The sequence below is a fragment of the Cynoglossus semilaevis genome, chromosome 13 (genome assembly GCF_000523025.1).
Source record: "Cynoglossus semilaevis isolate Cse_v1.0 chromosome 13, Cse_v1.0, whole genome shotgun sequence".
Taxonomy (NCBI): Eukaryota; Metazoa; Chordata; class Actinopteri; order Pleuronectiformes; family Cynoglossidae; genus Cynoglossus; species Cynoglossus semilaevis.
The window spans coordinates 10,381,094-10,398,794 of NC_024319.1; the positions used below are offsets into that span (position 1 = coordinate 10,381,094).

Consider the following 17,701-nt stretch of genomic DNA (forward strand, 5'->3'; position numbering starts at 1 on the left):
GGGTAACAGGTGGTACTGGCTGACCAGTCCTTGGAACAAAAAAAGGTCAGGGACCACTGGTATGGATGTAACTACTCAATAACAGACTAATACATGTTTCTGCAATTGGTTATTATTTGTTCAAGCTACAAATATTGTTCAGTGCTGTGTAATTTTTTTTTAAATTATATAGGTGAAAAAACTACTTAACACTTTTTTACACAGTTTATTGCTAACTCTTACTGGGTTTGATGGAAATTTACCCAAAACGGACATATGAGCAACGTTTAATTAATAAATTCATTAATTTTTATCTATCAAGATTAGTGCAGTTAAATATAACACATAAAGTAAAATGAGCAATTTGCTCAAACAGATTTAAAAAAAGTATAACATGTAAATGTATACATCTAAGTATACATAATTAATCACACACACACACACAAACACATTTACCCGCCATACAGCATTCGTGATCCCCAGTCATCTCTCTTTTGCTTTCTGTGGAGTCTTCCTCTTCCTTTTCTCTCCCTTCTTTTACACCGTGTTCATCTATCTCTCTCTCTCTCTCTCTCTCTCTCTTTTCCTCGCACGTTTTTTCCTCACGTCTCTACTAGCCCAGTAAACCCACCCACCACACACACACAGTCTGTGAGCTACGTCTGTGTGTGTAAATGTGTGAGAGCTGAAGAGAGGGAGTGAATACAAGTGCAGTGAGTGCATGATTGTGTGTGTTTATACGTGTGTTCGCAAAGGAGAGGAGCTGTGCGTTAGGGTGGTGGAGGTGAAGAGTGGTGTGTGTGTGTGTGTGTGTGTGTCTGGTAGAAAGTGGGGGGATGGAAAAGGGTAGCAATCTCTAATAGGATGAGAATAGAGTGAAAATATAAGCCCAGGAGTCTCATGAACCTGAGATGCTGACATTACTGCCTCTGCTGGCGTGTGTACACCAATCACATCATCATCACATCCACTGCAGGATTTATGGCACAAATGGACATTTATAGACCAAAAACAAGCAAACAAATGTAAACACTGTTAAGAAAACAGCTGGATTCCAGAGAGGTAGACAATGGACAAGTCACTCTCAGGTAAAACCTGAATGTCTCTAACGATGGTGTTTGTTCACAGGCATCAAGAAAAGGAGCATTTTTGATGCAGCAGTGAATTGTGACAATGTTATCTAAATACAGCCAGAACCACACCTGGTTATGACATGAACAACAAAACAGCACAACCTGTCGAATGAAGAGCTTGAAGGTCATTTTTGTTTATGCAAAAAAAATTTTTGGACATGTACCAACTTCATGCATCCACAGGTGGCCTGACTGGTAATATGTGCGCCGCTCTAAGAAGCCAGGGAGTTACAGTTGTGTTGCATTTGTAGAGCAACAGAATCATACGGCCCTCAGGGAAATTCTGAAATAAAAGTAAATCTAATTTGGAGCTCCTGATTTGCTGTCTGTTCAGGGAGATAGAGGATAAACACTACACTTGATGTCTGAGCATCATTAATGGCCCTGAAGTGTTCTACTGCATAGAATACACACACACATCACACATTTACAGCAAATGTGGATAAAGTAGGAAGATGCTTTTGTATACACATGACCTAATACAGCTGCTCAGTGTAGTATACTGCACAATTATACTACTATGTGCTGTATCCCCATTAATAATAACAAAAAGTCACTTTGAAAAACAAAATAACATGTATTAAAGATCTGTTTAAAAAAAAAATCATAGCATCCTTTATGCCTAAAATATTCTTGTATTCAAATTTAAAATCCTGCACAACCCACCATAACATTTTTCTTTAAAAGACCGCAGAAACCAGTACTGATTAAAATGTACTTTAACAACATACAGGTTATCGTGAGAACATAATGCGTACAAAAAGCAAAAACCAAGTAGTTTGATTATCACCACCTCTGGTCAAACTCTTCAGAGCATGCCCTGTTTCATACATACGCAACACGGGGTCTCTGCACTCTTTCAGAAATGTAGGTTACGTTAAAAGACACCACACTGTATATTGATAAAACCTCATGAATATTCATGCTCTACCACCACCTCACTCTATGGAACTTCAGCAGGTATCCCAGACACGTACTCACAGCAGACTGCATTGATTTCCTGCTCCATGTATCTGTCTTATTCGCAGCTGACGTGTACAGCTGAACTCGTCACATTCAACTCCATGGATGTATTTGTAGTGTGCCCTGTCACCCACATTTGCATAGAAACAACAAGGAGAAGATGTTTAGCCTGTATACGCTCCACGTTTGCTTTGTCCACATGAGCTGCTGAGCAGCGTGAGCCTGTGCAGCGCACATATTGGATCTCTACTCGCATTAATGTCACTAAGACAAATTGTTGTGCGTTTACTGCAGAGATTGTGACTGTGGATAGATTATACAGTGCAGGAGTCTCTGCCTTCCCTCCTCTGTCTGCCCTCTAAAGAACATACAGTGTTGCAGGGCTGCTTTTCCCCCCAGACATTGGCAGTAGCCGGATGCCATTTTGGCTCGAAAAACCAAGGAAAGAACTCCTTTCACCATGACCAGTCGTTTAACTTGGGCTACAAACACAGGATTTCATGGGTAGGTTGTGTGCATGGCAGTTTGCATGTGTGCGTAAAAGGCTGTTAGTGTGTGTGTGTGTGTGTGTGTGACTGCAGTCTGCAATGCCACTGTGTGAGACAAAGCACTGGGAGTGCTCCACAGGGATGACATCATCAGTCTGGGATGATGTCTACCTCGTCTGGCGCGGGATGCTCTTGTTGGCGTCTATTTCCCAAAGGGATTCAAAGACCACACGATTTTCCGTGCACATTTTCTGCAACTTTGTACATAAATGCAAATGGAAAGGAAAATACCCGCGACTCAAAAGCCTGTTTCATACTACACAAGATTCTGATATGGTCATCACCGTTTCTAAATTAGACAGCATATAAAAAAATTAGACATCAAATTTGACATAACTATCTGGTCCCATGTATGCAGAGTTTGACGACCATCTGAGTCAGGATGGTCAATGAACCGTTTATATCACGGCACCGTGTCAAACAGTCTACAATAGGAAAGAATAGGACAGACAAGACATTCCTCTCAGGTACACTATCCGTGCCCCGCACACCTTGCAACTGTTAGATGTTTCAGACTGTCTGTTCCGGGGAGTAGGATTGTGCGGTGGATGATAAAAAATGCTCCGACTGACAGTGTCGAATCAGCACAATTCCCCTTCCAGCAGAGGAGAGATGGCTATAACGCACTGCAGATGGCTGCTGTCTCGACCACCGGTCTGACATACTGAGGGGATGGGAGGAGGGAGAGGTTGAGGGGCAATGAAAGTGGATAGATTAGAGTGTGGTGGTGGATGCAGGGGACTGCACCTAGGGGTAATATGGAAGCAGAGGTGGTTGTTTGTGTGCAAATGAAGGCAAACAAGGCTCCTCTGTCATCTGCAGCATTGACTAACACAAGCCTAAGGATGACACTAGTGGCTCCAGTGGAAAGTACTTTAGGTACACAAAAAAACAAACAAACACAAAAATATTGAAAACAAGTGGGTTTTTTTTTTTGTTTGTTTCCTTACTTTTACTTTTAGAGGGGAATGTGATGTTTAAATGTTTCGGAATGTTTCTTCCCAATTCTTTGGATGCTGCATAGCAGCACATTTTTCAGAAGAAGGGAGTGGCAGGAATTTGTTTTTCATACCATAGTTCATTTTTACCATAATGTTTTTAAAGGTCATTTTTACATATCTTAATAAATGACGATGCAAGAGAAGTACTAAGATATTTCATAACAAATTCGATAAGTTATGAAGGCTGCACATGTACATACTAATCTGTCCAATACCTAAGATAGGATCAGATTAATTTGGATAAATACTGCCTTCGTCACAAACTGGGTCGGAAAAAAAACCCAAATAGAATTTGTGTAAATTAAGCACAAAGAACAACACTAGAACACATGTGGAACTAGAAAGAATGGATGAAGAATCCTATCACACATTTAGAGGATGAGGAGAGAGAGCTTTAAAAAAAACAAACAAAAAACAGTCCTGTCTTTGACCGCTCATGGACCTTCTACTTACCTCCGTGCCGGATGTACGTGGCCAAAAGTGACTCCGCAGGGAAAGCTAGAAGGTTGTACAGTTATCTCCGTGCTGTTTATTATGCGAAACCATACAACCAACTACCTCACACTGCAGAGCACAGACTGTGGTGCTGCTCTCCAGACAAAATCTTCTCCAGCAGGACGTAGGTGTCTGTACTTCATACACCTGTCTAGCTTCAGTCTAGCAGTCAGCCCATTACTCCATCCCTCACTCCATTGCTGCTGATAGCACTTAAGCAACCAAGCTGAGCTCTTCCCTAAATCTTTTTTTTAGTTTGTAAATTGAGAGACATTTAGACCAAATATATCTAGTTTTCTACCTAATATTTTCCATGTGGCAAAAAGACTTTTGTAAAAAAAAGAATCTCATTGGTTGTGTGAAAGCCCATCTTTAAGATCAGATGGTGGAGGATTAAGACAAGTCTTTTTTTTAATCATTAAGGCTGAAATGACAATGTACTCAGATTTTTTTTAAAGACATGTTAATCTGAATTCAGGAGTGCTGAGCTGCAGAAAAAAAGATGCTTAGATGGCTTTAAATCTACAAAAATTGATAATCCCACTGTCTGCAGTGGAAAAGCTCAGGTAAAACAGGTGAACTAAATGTAAAGATGAAGAGCAGTTGGAATAATTTCCTGTTAATAGGGTCAACACCAAAGTAAAGAGTAATAATAGTAATGAGCTGCAGAAAGGACTACACACGGGATGAAAGAAATATTTTGGAAAACATATATGATTATGGGTTTGAAGGTGTGAGAGCATATCCTTGAAATATATAACATATATGATTATGGGTTTGAAGGTGTAAGAGCATATCCTTCCTGCACATCTAGGCCACTCCTGCAGGTGAAACTACTACAGTCCCTTATAAGTCCATTCACAGACTTTAAATCTATTTGTTAGCAGTTATTGCCCTCTGCTGGTCACTGAGCAAACTCCCTCCAACTTCACTGCACCTAAATTCATGTGTTTTGGTGCCACAAGCAGCATTGATTGAATCAAAACACTGTTAAGAAACAACAGTGGCTTGGATAATAAAACTATAATGATTTCTGTAGAGATTTGAAGGTACTTGCGATTTCATTCTAATGCTGTTTAAACTCATTTTTCTGTGTAAACTGCAAAATATTGTAGTCTGCTGTGTTATTTATCTATACAGCTGATATTGTTTAACTGGAGTTAAAATGCTTCTGCCATAACACTGTCATCACCATCAATTCAACTGCAAGTACATCAAGGTGACTTCTGCTCCTCTGCCAATTTCTCCAAGACAAATATATTGTGAGAAAAATTGCTATAAATCTTAAAATAATAACTGATATTTCTGTAGGAGTAATTGTGGGGTGCTGCAGTACCACGTTTGCTGGCACAGGGCTACATTCCAGCAGCTACGAGCCAAGAGTGTTATGTTACTCTGAGCACAGGCATAACTGGGGCAAGACGATATGCTGTGAAAATACCGTTTTATGAGGTTCAGGAGGACCATATCAAAACACACATAAAAAGGGAGAACCAAGAACATTGACTAAGAATTGCAAATGTTTGTAAATTATAAAGTGAAAGCCACCCACTGAGTCTGCAACACTAACTGCAGAGAGAAGCACAAAAGTGCTCTGCACTTTCTCTGCATTAAAAAAGCAGATTGGCATGTGTTATTAAGTGCTCCACCTACCAAGAAAGGAGTATTACAATACAGAAAAGAAGAGAATGCACCTCACTTAACCCAGACCTCGTGTTGAACTCCATAACTATTCTCAGTACAATAGACAGACGTAAAGAAGAAGAAACTAGATTCCACTGTGAAACACTAGAAGCATTCTGAAATGAGCTGCGGTAACAGTAAAAATGTTGCCTGGTGTGTCTGAAATCTTTTCTTTCTCTTTGCCTTTTAAGATTCAAATCTTTTCTCTCCACTGCTCCCTTTTTTCTCTGTCTCCTGTCCCGAAATGCACCCCACCCTCCCCTCCCTCTCTTCACTCCCTTAGCGCTTTCTCTGCTTCATTCCTCACAAGTCCCCTGTTTCCCGCCTCTTACCCTTTTCACCCCCTCCGTCTTCAAACCTTTCTCCTGCCCTGTCTATCCACACATGCTGACAGGCATTTTTTTAAACATCCTAAACCTCCTCTGGCTTAAACTCCTGCAATATTTTCACAGTCAAATCACGCAGAAATGCAGTGTAATTGTGCTTCTGTCAGCTATCCTTATCGCTCCACCCTTGAGCGGGCCCGTCTCAGATTCTAAGACTCTACTACAAGAAATGTCTGGAGCAATTTGTACGTGGCATGGCCTCGGTTTAGTATAAAAATCCCTCTTATGTTTGATCAACCACACAATGCAACACACACACTCACACACACACACCAGAAAGCTGGAGTGCAGCCAGTCATGTTGGAAGTTCACAGTGTTTGTGCCTGTAAGCAAAAAAATTCAGTTCATCTTTAGGCAGTTGCAGTAAGCAATCGGATGAACATGATGTACGTCTAGTAAAAATCAGTGAGAACAGTGTGAATAAGATATACATAAACCAAAGCTCTGATTGTGTTTTTTAAGTGATATACAGAACAGAATAAACCTTAAACTCTACTCTTTGCAACATCTGTTAGTAACGGCAACATCACAGTAAATGTATGTTGATGTGTTCAGATAATGTGCAGTTTCACCCAGGTGAGAGAAGCCTTCTCCATTCTACTTGTGTACTTTGGTGGAAGCCAGCCTCACATACCAAGATGGCAAAATGAATGTTGCCATGGGAACCTTCTGCCTGGCAACTCCAACAGCCTGGCAACTAGCCAAACTGTTGCTATGGCACAACTGTCAATCTCCTTACGCTGGGATTGGTGTGCGTCTCGTTTCGTGGAGCTCCTCCCTGACAAAGTTTCCAATCAGATACGTGATGGTAGCATGTATTGGCATGTTGATTAAATATTCATTTCAAAGGCTGTGGGTGCACAAGTGCGAAGCTGTGAAAATTGTGAGAGACAAAATTAGTTGTTCCATTTAGGTGTTTAGGCAGATGTTTCTATTATCAAAATGTAAGCCTAATTTTCAGCGATTCTGAAAACATGATTGAACAGAATCAATATGTTTTAAAACCTTTTGAGATAATACTTTTGTAAAAGAGGTTTACTTTTAAAACAAATATGGAGCAGGTAAAAAAGGTCATACACCAGAGCACAAAGTGTATCTAACTGTTATTAAAAAATACTAATAAATACTACAACATGGGAACAAAGCCAACAAAGCCAACAAAGCCAACAGAGGAGTAAAGACGAAACATCTGGACAAAGGGTGATGTGAACAGCAACGGAAGCTAGCAGAGTAGTATAGAAAATATTGGTACCTTGAGATTCAACCATGTCAAATATGTGTCTGCTTCTCTTCAGGCATGAAGAGGTCGTCGTCTGGGACACACATCTACAGGTGTAGTCTTGGTCACAAATGGGGTTTCTGTGGAAAATAAATAAATTCATCAGAATTGCATGCAACAATAATTGCACAATTGATACAAGTTATTAAAAGGACAGCCTGGTCTGGCTTGAACAGACATGGATAAAGTAACTGTGAATGGATATAAGCAGAAAAGCATTATGATAGAAACAATTGTATAGATGCCCATCTTCCTTCCTCTTCTCATTCCCCTCAGTTACTGACAGCAACAAGTGAATGATTCTATTCCACACTGTCACTACAAAGGCACAAACATGTTACAAAGGATTAAAGATTAAAAAAACAATGCCATAAATGCTCAAAAATGATCAAAGGACCTCAGAACTATGGAAGACAGTTTACAAATAGCATAAGTGTGGGGATGATGGGGATCACAAACACATTACTAACTAACAGTATAAATGGTAGTGCTGTGTTTTCATAATAAGAGAACCACAGAGATAAAAGCCATTGTGTTGGAGTTTTGACATTACAAACTCACCTGATTTCTTTTGCAAAAGATTATTCAAACTGAAGATGAAAAAAGACAAATGTTTTAAAATGTAAATATATGTAAGTACATTTACGTAGCAAATTAATTGAACCTTAATGCTTTGGACTGTTGCTGTTAGCTACAGGTAAAGTACAAAGACTACTTCTTAGTAGTTTCAAAGCTTTGCCTTGTGATATAGTTTGTTTGTTTATAACTTTTTTCTTTATGAAGCAGGATAATTTTTGGTAAGCCATTTGTGGTGTTTCAATCTTGATGCGAACAGCACACATGCGTTTCGCTGTAAGGACAAAGCAATGCACTAGCGTAGAGTGCTAAGCCTCCTGCTCTGGTTTGATAAATATAACTTCAAAGAAGCAGCCAAACAGCTTAGGCTGGCCGACTGCACAATGAGCATAATAACTCTTCACCCCCTGGGAGCTCCAGCCTAGTTCATTTACCCTGCAAAGCGCTGCCATGCCTGCATGTGCACATGTGTCTTTGTTTCACCGCGAGCTTGTCGAAGGCTCCCCACCTTCTGCTCTGAACAAAGCGGATGTAAAGAGGAACCTTTTGGACCTCATTTTTACAGAGGAAATGCACCCCCCCCCACACACACTTTTTCCCTCCCTGTGCCCCCTTCTATCTGCCCCTCACATGTAATGCCTGATTGACCACAGCACCCCTTAAAGGGGTCAAAGGGCAGACAAAACAGTCTGGTGTCATGGCAACCTGTGTGCCACCAACCAGAATAGTCGGGGGTAAATGGAAGGGGGGTCAAATGAGCTGTCAGCTGAACCTATAAGAATGCTAGTCTGTGTTTAGGCTAATGGGTGTGCAACTTGCAAATGAGAATGTACACACATACACAGCGCACCTGCACTATGAAAATGACTTTTCTAATTTACACTGCAGAATAATCCCAGGCAAATCCTTTAGATGCAATGATCTGTTGTTCTACTCCCTATCAAAGTATCTGATGCAGCCACGTGGGTTTCTGCAGCTGCTGCCGATACATGTGTACACTGCTGTGTAAAAGGTTCTTTGTGACCGCTCGATGCAGTGGCAGCGTGTGCAGGGTTGAGGGGGGAGTGGGAGGGATGGCAGATAAATGGGAAGCAAATGCATTCAGATCAATACCGGGCTAAAAGAGTGAGAGAGAGAGAGAGAGAGAGAGAGAAAAAGAGAGTGGAAGTGGGTGAGAAGAGAAGAGAGAATGAGGGAGGGGTCGGGCCACAGAGGGACTGATTAATCATTCCTGTATTGTTATTGACTTTCTGTTAAAGGCGGTGACTCACACTCTGAATTATGTGCCTTTTCTTGTGTTTGTGTGTGCGTTTGTGTTTGTTGGACTGTATCTGGTCGTAGCACAAAGTCATCAATTACAGATGCAGACTTCCTAAAGGGTTTGGAACTGTAGCTGGTTCAGTCGTGCTCTGACCGCCTCCTCCGAGTCTCTGAGCTCACGCTTACAACTTACAGCACAATTGATATGATTTAATTATTCATGTTATGTAAAAATAAGAACTAATACTCTACGTACTTCATTTTCAACAGGAACAGGGAAGTGAAGGAGGCGCAGAGGAAATCCCCTGTGAGGAGTTAATGAGGAGCTGACGACTGAGCAGACACAACAAAGAGGGAGGGAAAGGGGGAAGGAGGGAAGCTGATGGAGGTGGAGGAGGGGAAGTCTGCTCTGACATCTGACCCACTGGCTTTGACCTTGTTCATTGTCTGAAAGGACAGTGTGCACACCTCAATGCAGACCACAGCCGTCTGAGCATGGAATATTTAAGTAAAATTTGATTTTATCTTCACTAAAGTAAAATCCACAATAACAACTAAATTATAATATACTCTAATCTTTTTACTGTGACGCTTCCTTATACAATACAGGACCTACACAATATAGCTCACGCCCTGGTCTATAATATAAGGCACTAACAGAGCATTTGAATTTTATATACATCTGATAGTTTTTTTTGTTTTTTTTTGCTTAAACATGAATTGCACTAAAAACTTCTAAAATATTTTTAACTTGAATTATTTTTATTTTATACAAGTTCAAGTTTCATGAACTTCCGGTATAACTTGATGGCTATTTTATCAAGACACTAACCATACTGTGAGTGTTTGCAGTATTTTCTTCAATTGGGACTCTTCTAAAAACAGAAAGTTATCAGATGACTTATCAGACGACTTGTCAGAGGACAGAGGGCTGAACTAAACGAATGAAAACCCCATTCAGAGTTACCTTGAACTTGAACAATGAGTCTGGTGTTTGTGCTAGGGCCACTTCCTGACCTTTCCATCCCTCTGTGGAAGCAACCAACCACAACGTCTCCTTTTATCTTACAGACGTGACCCCAACAACCCACGCTGGCTAAGGAACAGCCCACAGTCCAGTCGTTCACTTGTAAAAGTTTACACTCATGTAAGTCATACAACAGTACAGTATATGGAGCATCACTTTACCTTGACCAGTTACTTTTAGGCTCAGTAATTTTGCTCAGACTGTTTCCAACCTCTTCCAACGTTATCATTATTTCTCCCACCTGTATTTTTCACACTGCCCATATCTCCCTCTCTGTCTGACACCAGAGGCTTGGCACATTTGATGGTGTTGCTGTGCATGACGCACCTGACAACTCAGATGCCACTGCAACCAGTGTGTATAAGCCTGGCTGCAGCATAATAGAAAGCCTTGTGAGTGCTGTCAATATGGTAAAAAAAGACATGTAGTGACCTCGCCTCAAATGCTTTTATAAGCTTTTACATTAAGGACCTGCTACTGCAATCTACAGTTATTTTTGCCTGCCTTCAGCTTCAGTTATGTAATCTGTAAGATTCCAGCATTTTCTCAAACCGTTTTCATAAATCTAACTTAAGTAAAAAATAAAATCAAGCAGCTGTGGACTTTGTGAGTGATATTTGTGAAGTGATATTTTGTAATGATCCTACGGGAGGGTCTGTGTTGGTGAATAGTGTCTTTTTTCTAGTCCACAAATAAACTAATTCAGGAGAAGATACAAACATTGCCTCATGACATCAACCAAAGCCCACTTCTCAGGAGCCCGTTTCATAAATCATACATGACTGAAGAGGACACGAGATCTACAAGCAGCGAACCAGAATTATCACTCACATTCATATTCCTTATCGCTCACTTTTACCCTGCCCCCAACTCCTGCAGCACCTAAGATCTCTCTAAGACATCCAAGAAGGGAGGAAGAGATGGTGAGGATCAAAACTTGAGTCAGAACACAGGGGGAAAAGGGACATGCATCAAGACGGAGAGAATCGTAAGAATGCAGTGGCGATAAAGACAAGATCAAACACAAAGATGAAGTGGGAGAGGGAGAGAGAAACACGGAGAGAAAGAGGGACGAAGAGGGGATTGAGATAGTTTAGCAAGGTAACAGGCAAAGCTGTGACCTACTAATGCAGAACTGAGGAATTCTCACTGCTGACTCCAAACACATTCCTCCAGCCTACAGATATTAACCCCCACCTCACCATCCAATAGAACAAAGCAGCCACCTGGCTTCTAGTGGCTAAGAGTATCCATTTATACTGTGTCATTCTGAAATAGTTTTCAAGTCTGATAAAGAACTGTGAAAAACTTCAGTCAACCCGTTTTTTGCTTTCCTCCTCCAGGGGTCAGGATAAGAAAAATATGAAGATTAAGTGTGATATAAAGGCAGGAAAAAGTAAAAAAAACAAACATAATGTTTAATTTACATGTTACTACAAAACTCCCTTTGTAAGCTAAATTTGGTTACATGTATTATCCTGAAATATATTCTTAGAGATTAAATATTTATTCATAAGACATTATATAGACTACAATGAATCATGTTATACTTTTCTGGGAAGGCAAGACCAGCATTAAAACAAAAACACTTGTACCTCGTATCAAACTTGTATGATGTTTGTATGTACCTGCTAATTTTATACAGGTTTATTTATTGCAACCTCAAATCTGGAGCAAGACAAAATTAAGAGAGACATTTGGGGGAGAAGCCCTTGAATATCCCTTTCCTAGCTCACGTGGCAAAAACTGCCTGTTAGCCAAAAATTGCCAGTAGCCAAAAATGTTAACAAGCTAAAATAGAAAATAGAAGCCAGAGCTGTTAATAACATGGTCCAAGCAAACAAAATCGGGGGGGAAAAATTAGCCAAAGAAAACTGCGCAAATACAGCTAAATGTAAGATAGGCCAACAGATATAGTAACTAAAGGTTAGGATGGAAGTTGCAAAAAATTAGCTGCTAAATGTAACAAGGAACATTTAATGTGCTTCTAAAGCTTTTTCTTCTAAAGCTTTAACAATTAAACCACTAAATAAGAAGTTGCCTAAAAATATTGAAAACTAAAATTAAATAAAAATAAACAAACTAAATTTAAAATATAACAGTAAAAATAATTAGCACAAGGATTATATGATGTTAATGAATTTATACGGTAAGTAAAAATAGAGTGTAACAAACATACATTCATAACCATCATATTCAGGTAGTGAAATAAAACCTGTCAAAATGTCACGTACAATTCAACCTCAATTCTGCAGCAGAGCCTGCATTTAATATGAGTCATTCAGAATTGAATTAGTTAAAACTTTGTCAACTGCTACACGCTTAGTTCTGGGCTTAACAAGTAGGGAAGCCCTGTGGGTTTGGGATGAAGCGCTCTTAGCCCCATTACTGCCCCATGTCCCAGAGAAGGCAGGAAAATGCAGATGCAACTGGAACACTGAGTCCACAGGGAATAAGCTCTCTCCCTCTGACCATGAGAGACCGTTAGTACATCTACAGTAGTGACATGGTAAAAAAAATGCTTTCCCTCCATGCCAAACCCTGCAGCCTGTTGTGTGTGGCCCTTTGTACCACCTCTTTCACACCAGAACATAACTGATTCCAAAGGCTCAGTTATGTTTTGTAAGGTGCGGTACATTAACGTTTCCCCCTGCATTCTAAAGTTTAGATTCTGGGATCACTAAGTGGTAGCCTTCAGTTGTAGAGGTTTTAAATAACTGATACATTCATTATCAAGATGACATAGCAGCGCAATCTATTATTTCGGCTTAAGTGTTCAGAATGACTATACAACAGCTGCAGCAGTAACCGAGCTGTGGAGATGTTCTGAATGTCTCAGATTGTGATGCGTTTAATTGATACTCAAGGTTGTATGTATGACACAAGAGCAATCTGTGCCCTTTTCATATTTAAACAAATTTAATCCTCATACAAAAATACATACCACAAATCTGACTGTGTACCTTACCAAAACTGACTACACATTTCAAGCAAAATGTACACATGCTTCAGGACATCCAAAATCCTTAGTAACCTCTGTCAAATCGAAAACAATAAAATGAGGCTGATCTAATACCTAGGGGATTTCACTTAAACAAAGGTCTTTAGGTAAAATGCACTGTGCAATGATGAAGTATAGATGTAAATGGCTTTTTTACTACTTGATGCAACTTTAAAGGTTAACAATTGTTGTACAATAATAGCCAAAAATGAATTACTAGTGCTGTTTCTTAAAACCTATGATCACTGTTAGCTTAATAAACAGTCACACTGTAATTTATTATTTAGTGTAATGAATTGCAAGTAGTTCCACAAAGAAACCAGTCAAAATGTCTCTGTTGAATTCCCAGGAGTGTCTGGCCAATGTTAACTTTTAATACCTACATGAAAGACACGTTTGAAAATAATTTTAAACATTTTAAACAGTAAAATTAATTTACAAAAAAGTAAATTTGAGTTAGTACTTTTTATTTTTTTACCTGGTTAAAAGATGACTACATTATTTAATTGTTCCTAACTTCCTCCTGATATAAAAATAAAAAATGAAGGCGTACCCATACGTAGTACAAGGCACTAACCATTTAATCACATTTGCCTTTTTAATCCTCCAGCCTTTCCTTTATTCATCTATCCATCTATTTATTTCTCTGCTGACATTTCTCAACAGCTGACATTAGGTAAAAGGCAGGTTCTACCCTGGTCCATCACAGAGCTAACATACAGTAGAGAGAACAAGTGACTATTCAGTGGTCAAATTAGAGCCTCCACTAAAACTAAATCACAAACCCCTTAGCTAGTTCTACTTTCAAACCTTGTCTTAATGTGAGGGAACATTGCTAACTATTATTCCACATTGTGCTCCAAATATTAGTTGTTTTTTTTTTTTACTTATACTTTTCTACAGAGCCATCGCAAATTTTAATCAGTCACTGAGGATTGACTTGAACCTGCATCCAGACTGTTTGTCTGTTTATGAACACTTTAGGACTACCACCATCCAGAATGAAGTCTATGCCCAACCTGGCATAGAGTTACCTTGAGATTTTTTAATATGTCCATACATGGTCAGAGTGGGGATAAATCAATCTGCTCTAACACACATACCAATGGTGGCATGAACGTGACAATAAGAAACAATGAATTCAAAGCTAAAAACTACACCGGAGCTGAGGGTGGTAAAGACACAAAGCAGAACAGGTATTTGGAGAAGAGAGGTGTTGTTGGACACTGACAGACACACAGATCAGGTTTGGTCATGTGTGCTGTACCAGGGACACATACTGAGACCACAAACAAACAGCCAGTGGAAGAAGAGAGTTGGACATTATACACAGCAGCCAAATAAGTCAAGTCACTTGTCATTTTTATATTAGTTTTAGTGCAGAGCAACCTAAGAACTAAATGGCATACAATCATCACTGTCATTAGAAAAGACAATAGCCGATGCAAAATAAAGACAAAAAAGTGAAGGTCCCAACTCAGTTTTTTTATTCCCCTCCGTCTTTCAACTGGGCCTCAAAGGAAGCCTCAGCCTTTGACTGGGGCTGAGCTGAATTTCAGCAAACATGTGTATTCTGTCAAGTAAATGCAGGGGATAAGGGATATGGCTGTATAATTGGTAAAGCATTGTGACAGTGGAAATGATCCACTGGGAGGAAGGAAAAAGTCTTAAGGTGCACAAGCCAACAGTAACCAAACCACAGCCAAAGGTCTGTTCACGAAGAAAAAATATGTGAACATCATTACTTTTCTTAAGTAAAGGACAGAATTAAGGATGAAAAAAATTCATTAAACAGGGAAAGATGATATATTTGTGTTATTACCTTTTACCGCATTCCGTCCCCTGATTCCAACTTCATTTCTGCAACACGTTTTTTCGTCCTTACTCCGAACTTGGAGCTTTTCCTCTGGACTTGCAGCGTTGCATCTCTATTTCCTTCCAAGCTTGTCGCATTTCAGTCACTGCCGCCTCTTCTCTTCCAAAGACGTGACTTCTACTTTCCACACTTCTCCAAGCTCAGGTCATTGAAACATGCCTTATGGAGAACAGAAGTATCAGTTCTGTGAGGAAAAGAAGCAACGGAAGGGCAAGAAGAAAAGTCACACGCAGTAAAGTAAGAGGCAGGAGGAGCTGGAGCTGCTGCTGCCGCTCCTGCTGCCGTTGCTCAGTTTATGGTTGTGATTAGCATGTGCTGGAGCTGCACAGAACTGGTTCCACCATACGTTAGAGCAAGAAATAGTCACAATCTGGTGGTACAGAGGGAGAGAGGAGAAAACAGAGAAGACAAGAGATAGAGGGAGATCAGTCATCGTGCGTAAATCTGTGTATGTGTGCATACATGCAGGGTAGGAATGAAGGAGAGAGGGAGGGACAGATTGAAAGAAAAGGAAGGTGGGAGGGAAAAGGAGTGTGTGGAGAGAGGGGAAAGGGGAGGAGACATTTTTCTCCATTTCGCTGTTTTCCTGCGAGCAATTTTTTAATTTGGCTCCTTTTATTGTGAAGTGATTGCTCTACTGTCTCCATGTGCACAAGTGGCTTATCAGGATTCCATTATTCTGCCCGTGCTCACCACTGTTTTCCGCACGTCATATTCCCCATTACTGAAACCAGCTGTGTCTTTAAACCGGCGCACTTGAACTGCCACAGTGCTTTTCTTTCTCAGTGTACTTCCCCTCTGCTGGCCCCCAGCACACAGGAAAGAGAGGCACAGCTTGCAGTGGCTAGAGACAGAGAAACAGAAAGATAGAGAGAAAAAGAGAGAGAGACACAGAGAGAGACACAGAGAGAGAGAGAAAAGGACAGAGGGGCAAAAAGGGGCAGAGGAAGAAATGTAGCAGGGGGAGGGGAAGGTTTTGTAAATGGATGTTTTGAGGCTAAAGAAAACCTGTACACTTGCTAAAGGAATCTATTAGAGTTATATCATAATTGTAAATGCACTGTGAGCAATGTAATAGATGACAAAATTATATAAGGCTACAAAGATTAGTTTACTAATAAGTTAGTTACTGCATTGAAAACAACTTTAGGAATCTGTGGATCAACATGGTTGTAACTATATTTTCTTACAACAACACTACAACATTTGTGCCTAGTTGTGAAAAAATGCTAGTCTTCCCTAAACCCCACAATGACGACATCCTTAAATGTTTTCTACTTGTCCACAAACCAAAAATATTCAGCTTGACTGTCAAGAGAAGAGAATCCTGCACATAATCAGATTGAAAGCAGCTGTAATGACATCAGCAATATAATAAGGTCACCGGCTTGCATCCTGGCTAAGGGTTTTCTGCAGGTTCTATACATCCTTAATGTGTGAATATGGGTTTATCCCCATATGTGATCTGTTCATAATGACAAACTGTTCTGGGTGTGACAATGTCAGCTGCAATTAGCCACACCCCCACTTTAAGGGTACAATGGGTAAATATGAAAGCATAATAATAATAATCATAATAATAAATGCTCTTGGAATGCACCATTTAAAATATAAATAAGTTCATGTGTAATAACTTCAGTGCTCACAGGAAAATGAAATCAAAATATTAGTGTATGTGTGTGCATAAGAAAGTAGCTGAAGTTGTATGTCAATATTACAATAGAAAATTAAATCACTGTGAAATGTGACCATATGCTGCAGTTTAACACTTCATGTGTTTGACATCCTGGAAGTGAAGAAACAAGGCTGAGATGAGACCATGAAACAATACCTCACACATCTGCACAAAATCACCCTGGCAACAGCCAACACCCGTGAATTGTTCAAGGTTAAATCTTTTCATGAACGATAGCTGCTTATACTCTATTTACTGCCTGCATCAGTTTTTATTTATATATATATATATATATATATAAATATATATATATATGCCACATTTAGCCAAAAGAAATTACTCCTGTTAACATAACGTACTTGCTCAATTTTGTCCAGGCAATTGTATTTTTGCCTAATTCACTACATCCGCCCGATCCTAAATTCTATATATTTAAAAGAATATTAGAGCACAAAACATTTTTTTAATGGTTATGTTTAACTATCTACCAAATGATGCAGAGCCAACTCCTTATCTTTGGAAGTACAGAGCTAAACACTGGCACCACAAACCACAGCATGGAAACTTTCGACACCAAAAATTTTGGCTTCAAAAACGGCATACGTCCAGCACTGACAGTGTTGGGTTTGGTTCTTGATGTGGACATGTGATGGACTAGTGACCTTTCCCTGGTGTAACTTGTCTTTTATCCAACATTAATTTAGATTAGCACTGCAAACTGCAGTATATCTCTTTTATAGTAACTAACTTCTTCAAATCAGGTCTACTTTCTCCACTTCTTATAATCTACCCTACTCTATAGTATACAGCAATAAACCC

General features: G+C 39.7%; 1 long non-coding RNA gene across 5 annotated transcripts in view; it reads right to left on the reverse strand.

Annotated features, from left to right (window-relative positions):
- LOC103388530 (uncharacterized) overlaps nucleotides 1-17,701 on the reverse strand; it is a 25,778-nt gene that overhangs the window by 5,052 nt on the left and 3,025 nt on the right. Inside the window, exons 3-4 of one of the 5 annotated variants that reach the window (XR_003051605.1) lie at nucleotides 15,154-15,391; nucleotides 7,441-7,547 (exon numbers count right to left, since the gene is read on the reverse strand). This is a non-coding gene — a long non-coding RNA (uncharacterized LOC103388530). Of the gene's footprint in view, nucleotides 1-7,440; nucleotides 7,548-15,153; nucleotides 16,601-17,701 lie in introns of those variants that run through there. The other 4 variants (XR_003051606.1, XR_003051607.1, XR_003051608.1 and 1 more) reach the window with 4 other exon arrangements.